Raw genomic sequence first — 11,549 nt, 5'->3', positions numbered from 1 at the left:
CCTCTATGTCATGAGACAGCATGTACATTTACTATCTATATAGGATTGCTATTATGACGCCTATTTTCCATAAAGAATAAAACTATCAGGTAATTGGTAGTTTTGAGTTCAAGTAAAATATATTAATAAATCTATATTTTATATATGATACTGCATTTCATGTAACGCTACAGCACAGTGCACCTCCTCCCCCTCCATGCGGACTCTATAACCCAGTTCCCATCTACTTACTGTATTGTTGGATGAAGAAGCGATGTATCATTTCCTCTGGTCTCAGATGTGTCTCCACCTCTTCAGAATCAGTGCTGTTGTTCAGGTGGCAGAGAGAGTGATGTCATACCACTTATGGCAGATGTCTTGGTTACGATGAGGTCACAACACTGGAGTTCTGTAAGTGCTTAAAGAGGTATTCCAGTAATATAAAGTTACTCATAGGATAGGGCATAACTAAAGTTACAATCAAAATTATCCCCCCCCCCCCTGCAAATTAGGCTTGTCAGATTTAAGAACTTACGGCTGTTTGTAAAACTCAATCAAATAAAAGCAATTTAAATAAATCTACACAACTGATATAAAAGTGGTTTCTCCAAGTTGAAGATAGAATGCCACTTTTAAAACCTCCTGCAGTCTGAGAAGTATTCAGCCCCTTCATGACGAGCGTCTTCAGGGCTTATTCAGACGACCGTATATCGGATAGGTATTCATGAGAGGGGGCAGGGCGGGGCGGGGACAGAGCTAAGTTTCGAGACCTAGCTCTGCCCTGCCTCGCCCCTCCCTTTGCAAATAGTGCCGAGGGGTGGAGAGGGCGTGGGAGCTCGGTGCACTACTCCCATCTCTTCCAGCCTCCTCCCCCTGCATAGAGGGACACCGTATATTGGCCGGGCGTGAATACCTGGCCAATATACGGTCGTCTGAGTAAGCCCTTAGGCTGTATTTACACCAGCGGTAATAATCCGGGGGTTCTGTGTTGTTGCGCCGCGCACAGAACCTGCGTGTTTAAAGAACCAATTATTTTCAGTGGATTCGCTCTCATCCAGCAATGTTTCGCTCGTACCAATACAGTGAAAGTGAAAAATCACAGTTTGTCTTATTTTTGGGTGATTTTGTCTGCAAGGATCACCCAGTATTCTGTAGAGGAGACAAAAATACTGCATTACACTCATCTGCAAATGCAGTTCTCATGAGTTTGATGTGTTTTTCCATTTTAACTATTGAAGGCATGAGCAATTGTTTTCATGAGTGACAAACACGTTCAGCGATGCAAATCGCACGTTTTTAAAGGGGAAGCGCATTGCAGAAGCCTGTAAATCTGCGGTTTACGAGTGCGATATAGGTCTGAGTTATCACACTTGCCTGTGTACATATAACCTCATGCCCCATTTACATGAAACAACTGTCGGCTAAACGATCTGCGCGAACATGTGACGTCACCGCTGGTTGTTCGCGCTCGTGCAGAACGTTTAGACAGGCAGATCATCACATTCTGTGAGAAGCACGGAGCGGGGGGGTTAGTCGCAGCGAGAAGTAAGCAAACAGCAATGATTATTATGCTGGTTGAAACGAAAAGTAAACTAATAGCGCACGATGGCTGCGCATTTACACGCAAGGATTACGGCGCAATTTCTTTTGTTTGAACTAATTTAGAATGGAGCATTAGTACTTAGTAGGGCAGCGTCTGGCTTCCAGCTGTGTCTCTAGGGGCGTTCAGCGCCTCGTTATCTTTCTGTATCCCTTTCCTTGTCTATAAAAAGTAATAATCTCTTCTCTTAGGCCCAATGCCCATGGACGGACTTTTGCTGCGGAATTCGCAGTCAGACGCCCGCCGCGAAATCCGCAGCAATGTCCGTCCATTGACATGCAATGTTAAAAGATTCTTCCCTGCCCACTGGCGGAAATTAACTGTGATTTTCCGTTTGCGGGGGTGAGTCGCAGCAGGTTCTATTTAGTGCAGAAAAACGCACAGACAGTTTCCATTGCAGTCAATGGAAGCTGACCGGCCGTCAGCACTTTCGCAGTAGTATCGCAGGAATCCGTGTTAGAGCCCAGCGCTGGCGCGTTACGCCCTGCCCCAGCCGAAACACTCGTAGCGGATCCGGATAGGCGAGTATAGAGTCTCTGGGGGTCACCAGGTCTGATTCCGCTGTGAGATTTCGCAGTCGGATTCCGACCCGGCCGCGGGCAGGAGGACTTACAGGGGTTTTCCAGGGAAATACTATTGAAGATCTTTCCTCGGGATATCAATAGTTGATCGGCTGGGGTCTGTTAATGGGTGTCTCTCGTCTACCCATCTCACACCTACCGCCTCCCACCTACCTGTCTCACATCTCGCATCTATAGTCTATGCTTATTTAACCCCTTCAGTTCTGTGTAAATGTCTCTTCTCAGAGTCAGTGCTGACATTTTCACTACAGGATACGGTTTACTAGTAGATACATGACTATAAATGTGCTTTCAGGCCAGTTGTCACCTTTCTGTTCAGCGGCTCACTGTAAATAGATGTTTCTCATATTCTATTATATACACACAATTTTACAATCTCCTGTAATTGATGCTTATGTCTTCCGTTCCGAAGCAAGTGTGTGCATAGAGCTGTATAAAAATGAGAAATCAGTACGGTATGTAATCTTTAATCCTTAAAAGGAAGCTGTCACTAGGTTCATGCCACCCAAACCCACGGGCAGCATGAACCCAGGACAGAGATGCCCATTTGGCATGTGTCTTGTTTTATTCTGAACCGCTGCTGCGCTACAGAAAGAAATCTACTTAGAAGTTTGACGCAACACTCAAGTGAGGGGGCCGAGCCGCAGCGGGCGCTCCTTGCCGGTAGTATCCAGCCTTGGCAGATCTTCTCCTTGCTTGTGTATATTGAGTATTATTTTTGTATACCATGTGTGTTATCGGTGGGGAAACTCATTTAATATATTCTGTAAGGGAAAGGAGTATAGATTGTATATTCTCTAAATGTTGTTGGGCTAATTATGCATCTGTCAGACCCGTCTTACATATTTAATCTTCCCTCTCAAATGCTCTTGTTTTATTTCTAGTTGCATAAAAAGAAATCCTGCAGATCATGAATAGAACCATCTCAAAGCCAAGAGAAACCCAGAGAGAAAACAGTCCTGTAACCGGTAATACATGTATAATATTAAAGTGCAGTGCTAAATGGAAGCCAATTAAAGTCTAGTGAAGTAGAATACTTCACAAAGATCTGTTACCGGGTCGGAGGGAGAAGGGGGTATATAACCTGCAGTTGTTCTCTGCCGTCCCTCTGATCCATTGGTTCTGGGTACTGTTTTTGGTTGTCTAAGGTGGCTGATATAACCTGCTATACCTGCTCTCTGATTGGCCAGCACTGATCACATGAGCAACACTGGTCAATCAGAGAGCAGTGCACAGTATACATTAGATAGTTAGAAAACTGCAACAGCCATCTTGGGCGCCTGAAAAATGTGACCTGGAATTCGTGAATCGGATAGATGGCAGAGAAGAACAACTGCAAGTAATATACCCTCCTTCAGTCCAGGGTAGAAGTTTGGTCCTGAAACCAGAGGGTTGCTATAAAGCACTAATCTCAGGATTGTCTTGGCACCTATCCACAAAATAGGTGCCGAAAGTCTGATTGGTGAGGGTCTCGCCACCGAAACCAGCACTGATGCCAAGAACAGGGTCGCCGTATCCGCCTCTCCTGGTGCATGAATGAAGGTGCGGATGACTGTTTGCTTCTGCTCAATTCCTTTCAATCGGGCTGCCGGAGAAAGCTCAGGACAAGCACTTAAGCAGGACCACAGAATGTAATGGACTGGCATTGTACATGCTCAGCCGCCACACTAGTCAAGCTGCTCCTCACTGCGGGGTTTGAAGTGAGCAGCAGAGAGGGACACGGGATTGGCGTTTTTGGGATCGGTGGGTGTCCCAGTGGTGAGATTCGCGCTGCTGATCAGACTTTATCAACTGTTCTGTGGATAGGTGGTCGGTCCGTTCTGGAAATACCCATTTACAACTAAAAAAACAAGTCCTCCTAGCCAATGTTATATTCCAGTACCGGCCTGTGGAAGTGGTTTTATCCTTCCACTTAGTAGACATTGCTGAGTAGTTTGTAAACCCGATCACTAAACTGAATCATAAACTAATGCTTAATTTTCTAGAATTTTTTTTCAGCTCTATGCTGAATTAGGGGAAAAAAGCTATTCATACTTTGATCTGTTGCTCTTAAGAAGCTAGTGGTACACTTGATGGATGAACCGTACTTTTCCCGCAATATCATGGTAGAAATTGTTACCATTTCTGCTTCGTTTTCTAGACACTGTCCAAGCGCCGTTGTCCAAGAGAACCAGATTTGTTGGACCTGGAGGATATCATTTTAAAAAAACCTTCAAGCTGAAACAGGTGAGTGACACAGCTTCACCCCTTTGTGTATTATGGCTTGGTGGGTCTGAGGTACTTAGAGGAGGGACCGTTGTCTGAGATTGTCCATCCATTAGGCCGCCATATGATTACCATGTATTACGTGTGTTCTGTATGCCCGTATGAAAGGTGGTAACTCGCAGGCAATTAATCGCATTGCCTTACGCAGTTCCTCTCAAATTAGCGTATCGGAATTGTGTAATACATGAGCGCAAAACAGAACGCAGCATGTTGTATTTTTGCCACATATATGCACATGATAGAGCCAATACGTGTGTATATATATATATATATGGGCTTGTATATACACATACCCATATGCAATTACATTGGGGTGAGCGCCCCCTAAGGTAGATTGGTCAGTTTTAAATGTGTTAGTGGTAACCCTTACTAGGCTGTAAAGAAAGGGTGAGTCAGGGTGATGATGGGGAATGTATGTCTGCTTAACAATTGTGTTTTATTAATGGTGTCATGTCTGAGCTGAGGTAGCTGAGCTCTGAGGTGACTGGGCGCTGCTCTGAGGTGACTGAGCTCTGAGGTGACTGAGCGCTGCGCTGAGGTAACTGAGCTCTGAGGTGACTGAGCGCTGCGCTGAGGTAACTGAGCGCTGCAGGAGACTGTTCTGAGGTAACTGTCCACTGTCAGCTCTGAGGTAACTACTGCTTGGTATCTGTCAGCTGCGAGATAACTGACCGCTGTATGCAGACTGTCGGCTGTGGGGTAACCGGAGGATGAGGCTGTGATGACCGGAGGAACAGAGATGGTTAATAATGGTTACTGGGAGGTTGGTGTTTCCTCAGTGTAACTAGTTAGGTGGTTGTTAGACATCCTTGGGGTGCCTCACCACCTGGATGTAACTAGTTAGGTGGTTGTTAGACATCCTTGGGGTGCCTCACTACCTGGATGTAACTAGTTAGGTGGTTGTTAGACATCCTTGGGGTGCCTCACCACCTGGATGTAACTAGTTAGGTGGTTGTTAGACATCCTTGGGGCGCCTCACTACCTCGGTGTAACTAGTTAGGTGGTTGTTAGACATCCTTGGGGCACCTCATTACCTCGGTGTAACTAGATAGGTGGTTGTTAGACATCCTTAGGGCGCCTCACTACCTCGCTCTAACTAGTTAGCTGGTTGTTAGACATCCTTGGGGCGCCTCACTACCTCGGTGTAACTAGTTAGGTGGTGGTTAGACATCCTTGGGGCCCCTCACTACCTCGGTGTAACTAGTTAGGTGGTGGTTAGACATCCTTGGGGCACCTCACTACCTTGGTGTAACTGGTCAGGTGGTTGTTAGACATCCTTGGGGCGCCTCACTACCTCGGTGTAACTAGTTAGGTGGTTGTTAGACATCCTTGGGGCACCTCACTAACTCGGTGTAACTAGTTAGGTGGTGGTTAGACATCCTTGGGGCACCTCATTACCTCGCTGTAACTAGTTGATGAGGTCACTGTCATGTGATCAGGGGCGGAGCATGTAACTCACCGACAGACGGGTGGTCGTTAGTATTTTGATTGTTTTTTCAATCAACATATGTAATGCCTAATAAATTAACCCATACAAGGGAAAGCATTGGTTTTACTAGTCGCGCTATGGTCTTGAAGGGGTCCAGCTCGAAAAAGGCCTTATTGATCAGAACTTACCGTGCATTCACAAGGTTAAAGGGAAAAATCTATTTCTACATCTTACAAAATCAAATGTGGATTCTGGAGTAAAAGCCTGAACGTGTTACACATAATTTACGTTGTTTACTACCTGCCTTCTCCTGATTAATGGTATTTGTCTTCCATTCACTCTAGGCAACCCTGTGTCAGCAGTAGTTACCTGTAATCTTTTTGTCGTACCAGCACTAAGAAAGATGCAGGGAATCCTGGATCCAAGACCTACAATCATCAAAGCCAGGGTATTTATACCGCCCATGTTATATGGAGAGCGGAATTCGTATCTGCCGTTCCATCGCTATTTATTGCAGTCACCCCTATTAGGAAATGTTATACACCTCTAAAACAGTGTGTGTTTCATGTCCAAGTGTCTAGTGAGGCGGCTCTATACACGTACAAAGGGTCTTTATTTTGAGAATTTACCATATAAAGCAGTTATATGACTTTACATCAACATGAATGTCTCTGTATATGAAGACACAAAATAGCTGCTCAATTTCCATTACTTTGCCGCTGTTTGAAAACTTATATTGTTTTTGTTTTATAAGTAAATGTTAAAGTGACCCTCCAGTTTTCTGGACAAAATTCTGCAATGGAGCCGGAGGAGGAACGTGGGTGTGTATATTATCTGCAGTTGTTCTTCTCTGCCGTCTTTCCAATTTGCAGTTCCAGGTCCTCTTTTCGGGCATTCAAGATGGCCGATTCAGTCTTCAATCTAGCTAATCTCTACAGTGTATTGGTAGTCTTAGACTAACGATGCATTATACCTGTTCGCTGACTTGCCAATGGACAATCAGAGAGCAGTGCATTAGGTAGTTAGAAAATAGCTGTAGCCATCTTGGACAGGTGGAGCCACGGCCTGAAACTGGCAGATTGGGAGGCGTGGCATAGAAGAACAAGTGCAGGTAATTTACCCTCCACTTCGTTAGGTACAAGGACAGAATTTTGAAGGTTTACTTTAAGAGGGATTTTCAACGATGGGATGTTTCAACGGTGGGGGTATGACTGCTGGGACCCCCAGTGTTCAGTGTTCCTGAGACTGGGGGACCTGCGTCCCGCTTATTTCACAGTTCAGCATACATCGTCTCGCTTCTGCAGGGAAGCAGGGAATAGAGCTGCTGGTCACACAGAACAGGCTGATTCCTCTCAACGGTGCAGGCAGATAGCCGAGTGCTGTGCTGTGTTTGCCTATATGTCTGACCTATTGAAATGAATGGAGTAGTGCCACTCCATTCATTTCAACGGGGCAGACAGAAATAGCCGAGTGCTGTGCTCGACTATTATTGTCTGCTTCATTCATTTCAAAGGGGCAAACAGCCAAGCACAGCAATCGGACGATCCCACTGATCTATCAGTTTTCACTGGATGGGTGAAAACTGGAAAAAATGTCCCATCGCCCGGAATACCGCTTTAAGGAAAAACTCCAGGTAAATGTGTATGTGATTAAGGCCGATTTCACATCGGAGTCGGAGGTTCAGTCGCAGATTCGGCTCAAAGTACTGGAAGAAAAAGTGCTGCATGCAGAGCTTTTTCTTTCATCTAAAGTTAGGCAGCCGAGTGGAAAACAGACGGACCTCATTATAATCAATGGGGTCTGTCTGGTGCTTGTGGTGCTGTCCAGAGAATGAGCCATTTGGTTGCAGAGATTCCCCTTTCCTGCTCCCCGAACAGAGCACAAAAGTGGAACCATGGCTGCAGATATAAAACCACCCTAACTTTACACTATACGGTCTTTGTGTTCCCCAATTTCACTACTACAATATGTTGCTAACAATTGGAGGATGTTATGTTAAAGGGGTTGTACTGTTTTAAAAAACAAACATTTTCGTGTACCCTATTAGGGAATTATGAGTTAACCCTTTCCAATCAACTGTCTGACAGCTTCCGACATTCTGATTAAAGCCTGAAGACGTCCGACAGGGTATTTTTACTGTATATTGTCGGCTGCTCCGTCATCAGAGCCTCTTAGGTACACCACATACTGCAGTGCTGGTTTTAGCCAGCAGGTGGCGCTCTTGTATAATGACAGAAAGAAAAAGCCTCATAGGAATCCAAAATTAGATTAGAAGAGGGCATTGAGGGTCCCTGTCTCCTGAGGAGTGGAGAGCAGTTAGAAAGAATGTCTCCTGATCTGGAGGACTTGACCTGCCCTGCATTACACAGACCTCTTACTCATTTTAATGGGCTGTGTGTAATGCTCAATTTCACCATGGCTTATTTTTGTGCTTGAAGAAACTAGTAATTTAATTGGTATGCAAGCAGAACACCAGCTCCACTTGTACGGAGTTACATCCTGTATTATTCTCCAGAGCTGCATTCCCAATTCTTCAGGTTTCATTGCCAAAATACCCTATGATTTATTACTGGATGTATGTCTGGATATATATTGGCATATTTGGGAAATGTGATTTTCACATCAGGCACTGAATAGTTTCACTGCATCATAGGAGTGCAATGGGGACCAGCAGAATTATGGGCACAGCTCTTGATTATAATGCAGACTGTAAGTCATGATCAGTACAAGATAAGTAATGCTATATATTTACAAAGTCCTCTTTAGACCATTCCTTTTTGTTAGAAGGGACCCTCATTAAAAATAAGCTAATCCCAGTTTGTCCAACTGCTGGACCCCAAGCAAACCACTGGAATCTATGAGGGAAAAGACAGCAAGGGGAACTTCTACACTTGTCCATTGCTATCAGTGGCATGTCTGTGTAATACATAGATGTGTCTGTTTTTTCAGATGCTCCTAGCTGCCGCTCTTCACTCTCGTAGATGGTATTTAAAGTTGGACAGATGATTGAAATACAACAAGAAAAATAGGTGAATATGACTGAATATAGGAGAACATTTTCTTTTCTGTCTTGCAGTTATCTTGTGATGTAAAGTTGGATCCTCGCCCAGAGTACCATCGCTGCATACTTACGTGGCATCACCAAGAGCCACTGCCTTGGGCACAAAGTACAGGTCTCTATTGACTACATATAACTGGACACTTCTATCAGTTAGGTTGTACTGGATATTTTAATAACATTGCCATCAACTTGATAATATAACTAGCAGATATCACACAGTCAGAAAGTGCCATGGCGGGGTGCCCACCCCTACAGCTTCTAACAAAAAATAACTGCATAACCGGTAATGGAAGCCACCATTTTCTTTTCTTAGGGTAGCTTTTCACAGGATGACTTTCGGGTATGTAAGCGTTCGAAAGCCATTCCAACAACTAAGACTTCTGTACTTTCACACAGGAGCGATAGTCGTTCAGTTAATGGAGGCGAAGCGCGCTGGAGATCTCTTCCGGCTGTCAACCTCCGTTTACTGTGAACAAACAGTTGTTCAATGAGAACTCACTAGTTGCTTTGTTACACTTAGCCAAAACAAAATGATCAATGAGCAATTTCTCGCTCAATCGAATCCTGCGTTATTGCACAGAAAAACTATCAGTCAAAATTGCTAGTTCGAACGATTTTTCAGCCAATAGTTGGCACAGGTGAAGCCACCCTTAGGCTCCTTTTAGACTTGTAAAGGTTGATTTCTATTAGCCCTGCAAGGAAGAAGAGGGATTTGATTGGAAATATGCTGGTGGATGACTCGCTATAAAGCAAAAAGAATTTATCATATCAGTCATGGAAGAAGTAAAAAAAAAACTGACCAAATGGTGGCAAGAACCATTTTTAGGAAAGGTTCCTATAGCTTGCTTGTATGGTAAAGCGTTAACAGTCGATGTGGCAAAACATTGCAAAAAGAACAGGCGTGGTGCATAATATGGTGTAAAAATACATTGGGATGAAATGGAAATCCGCTGGCTCTATTCTATATTGTATCATCAGGAGATCTGAAAATCCTTTAGCTGGAAACCTGACCTTGATTGCCAAACAGACATTACTCAACCCGTCACCACAATAGATGACCACTAAGGGTCCCACTACCTACATCAAGAAAGTCAGAGGAGTCAACTTGAATTATACACAGTATATTGTACCTTACATTGTTTTAGTTTTTACTTTATGTTCCTAAGGACCAAAAAAATGGATGCCAGGTTTGGAAAATCTTTTTATAGTTCCCATAAATATCATAGAATCGTGGATTTGGAAGGGACCTCCATGGTCATCCGGTCCAACTCCTTGCTCAATGCAGGATCACTAAATCATACCAGACAGATGTCTGTCCAGCCTCTGTTTGAAGACTTCCATTGAAGTAGAACTCACCACCTCCCGTGGTAACCTGTTCCACCCATTGATCACCCTGACTGTCGAATATCTAATTTGTGTCTCCTCCCTTTCACTTTCATCCCATTGCTTCTAGTCTTTCCTTGTGCAGATGAGAATAGGGCTGATCTCTCTGCACTGTGACAACCCATCAGATATTTGTAGACCGCTATTAAGTCTCCTCTCAGCCTTCACTTTTGCAAGCTAAACATTCCCAGATGCTTTAACCGTACCTAACAGGACATGGTTTGCAGACCGCTCACTATCCTGGTAGCTCTTCTCTGAACTTAATCCAGTTTGTCTATTTTTTTTTAAATTGGGGTGCCCAGAACTGGACACAGTATTCCAGCTGAGGTCTGACTAAGGAAGAGTAGAGGGAGATAATTACCTCATATGATCTAGACTCTATGCTTCTCTTAATACATCACAGAATTGTGTTTTTCATTTTTGCTGCTACGTCACAGTGTTGACTCATGTTCAGTCTGTGATCTATTAGTATAGTCAACTACTTCCTCCAGACCCTAAAGACGAATAACTCATCACACTAGAAGGTTAATCATTAGCCACTAGGTAGAGTAAGCTGATTAATGAACCAGTCTTTACATTACGTCGACTGCTCCAGACACCAAGAACTCCCATATAGGAAATGTCCATTGTCATCTTGTCTTACGAGGAGTGTGCTAACGTCTATGTCTTCTCCACGCAGGTAATCAGATGAGCAGTCGCCTGATGAGTATGCGCAGTGCCAATGGACTGTTGATGCTACCTCCAAAGACAGAGCAGTATGTGGAACTTCACAAGGGAGAGGTGGTGGATGTCATGGTCATCGGAAGGCTATGATGACAAAAGCAAGAGAGAAGCATTGATGCATGTCCACATATCATTGACTGTATCCTGTAATATGCAACGGCACAGCTAGTTTTTATGATTTGGATAAAGTTGATCAGTGTAGTCAACATCTTGAACTAAATTTCAAAAACTGACTTTGAGGAGAAAAACTGAAAAAAAAATCTCCCCCCCCCCCCCCAAAAAAAACCTTATAAAAAAAAAACTCTTCTAAAACCTTATTCTGATTATATCAAGGCAACTTTTCCTTCATTGCAATTGCTTTGTGTGTTAAAATGCTAGGTCTAATAGCAGTAGCTTTTAGTAGACAGCAGTAGATGCCTGCAAAAGTTGTGTTTCTCTCATCCTTAAAGTACAAATACTTAAGCTCTTAACCAAGGCTGTCTGCTTACTTTATACTAGCTTAGATGACACTGCTGTTTCCCTTATCAG

The 11,549-nt window shown here is 43.9% G+C and overlaps 1 long non-coding RNA gene across 1 annotated transcript; it reads left to right on the top strand.

The window, feature by feature from the left end:
- Nucleotides 1-3,032: 3,032 nt before the first annotated feature.
- On the top strand, nt 3,033-11,283 carry LOC136604252 (uncharacterized). The gene is made up of 5 exons (XR_010789787.1): nt 3,033-3,128; nt 4,301-4,386; nt 6,199-6,302; nt 8,804-8,883; nt 10,978-11,283. It is a non-coding gene; the product is annotated as an uncharacterized lncRNA (long non-coding RNA).
- The last annotated feature ends 266 nt before the right edge of the window (nt 11,284-11,549 follow it).

The sequence above is a fragment of the Eleutherodactylus coqui genome, unplaced genomic scaffold, assembly GCF_035609145.1.
Source record: "Eleutherodactylus coqui strain aEleCoq1 unplaced genomic scaffold, aEleCoq1.hap1 HAP1_SCAFFOLD_98, whole genome shotgun sequence".
NCBI lineage: Eukaryota > Metazoa > Chordata > Amphibia > Anura > Eleutherodactylidae > Eleutherodactylus > Eleutherodactylus coqui.
This window is presented reverse-complemented; position numbering and strand designations above follow the sequence as displayed.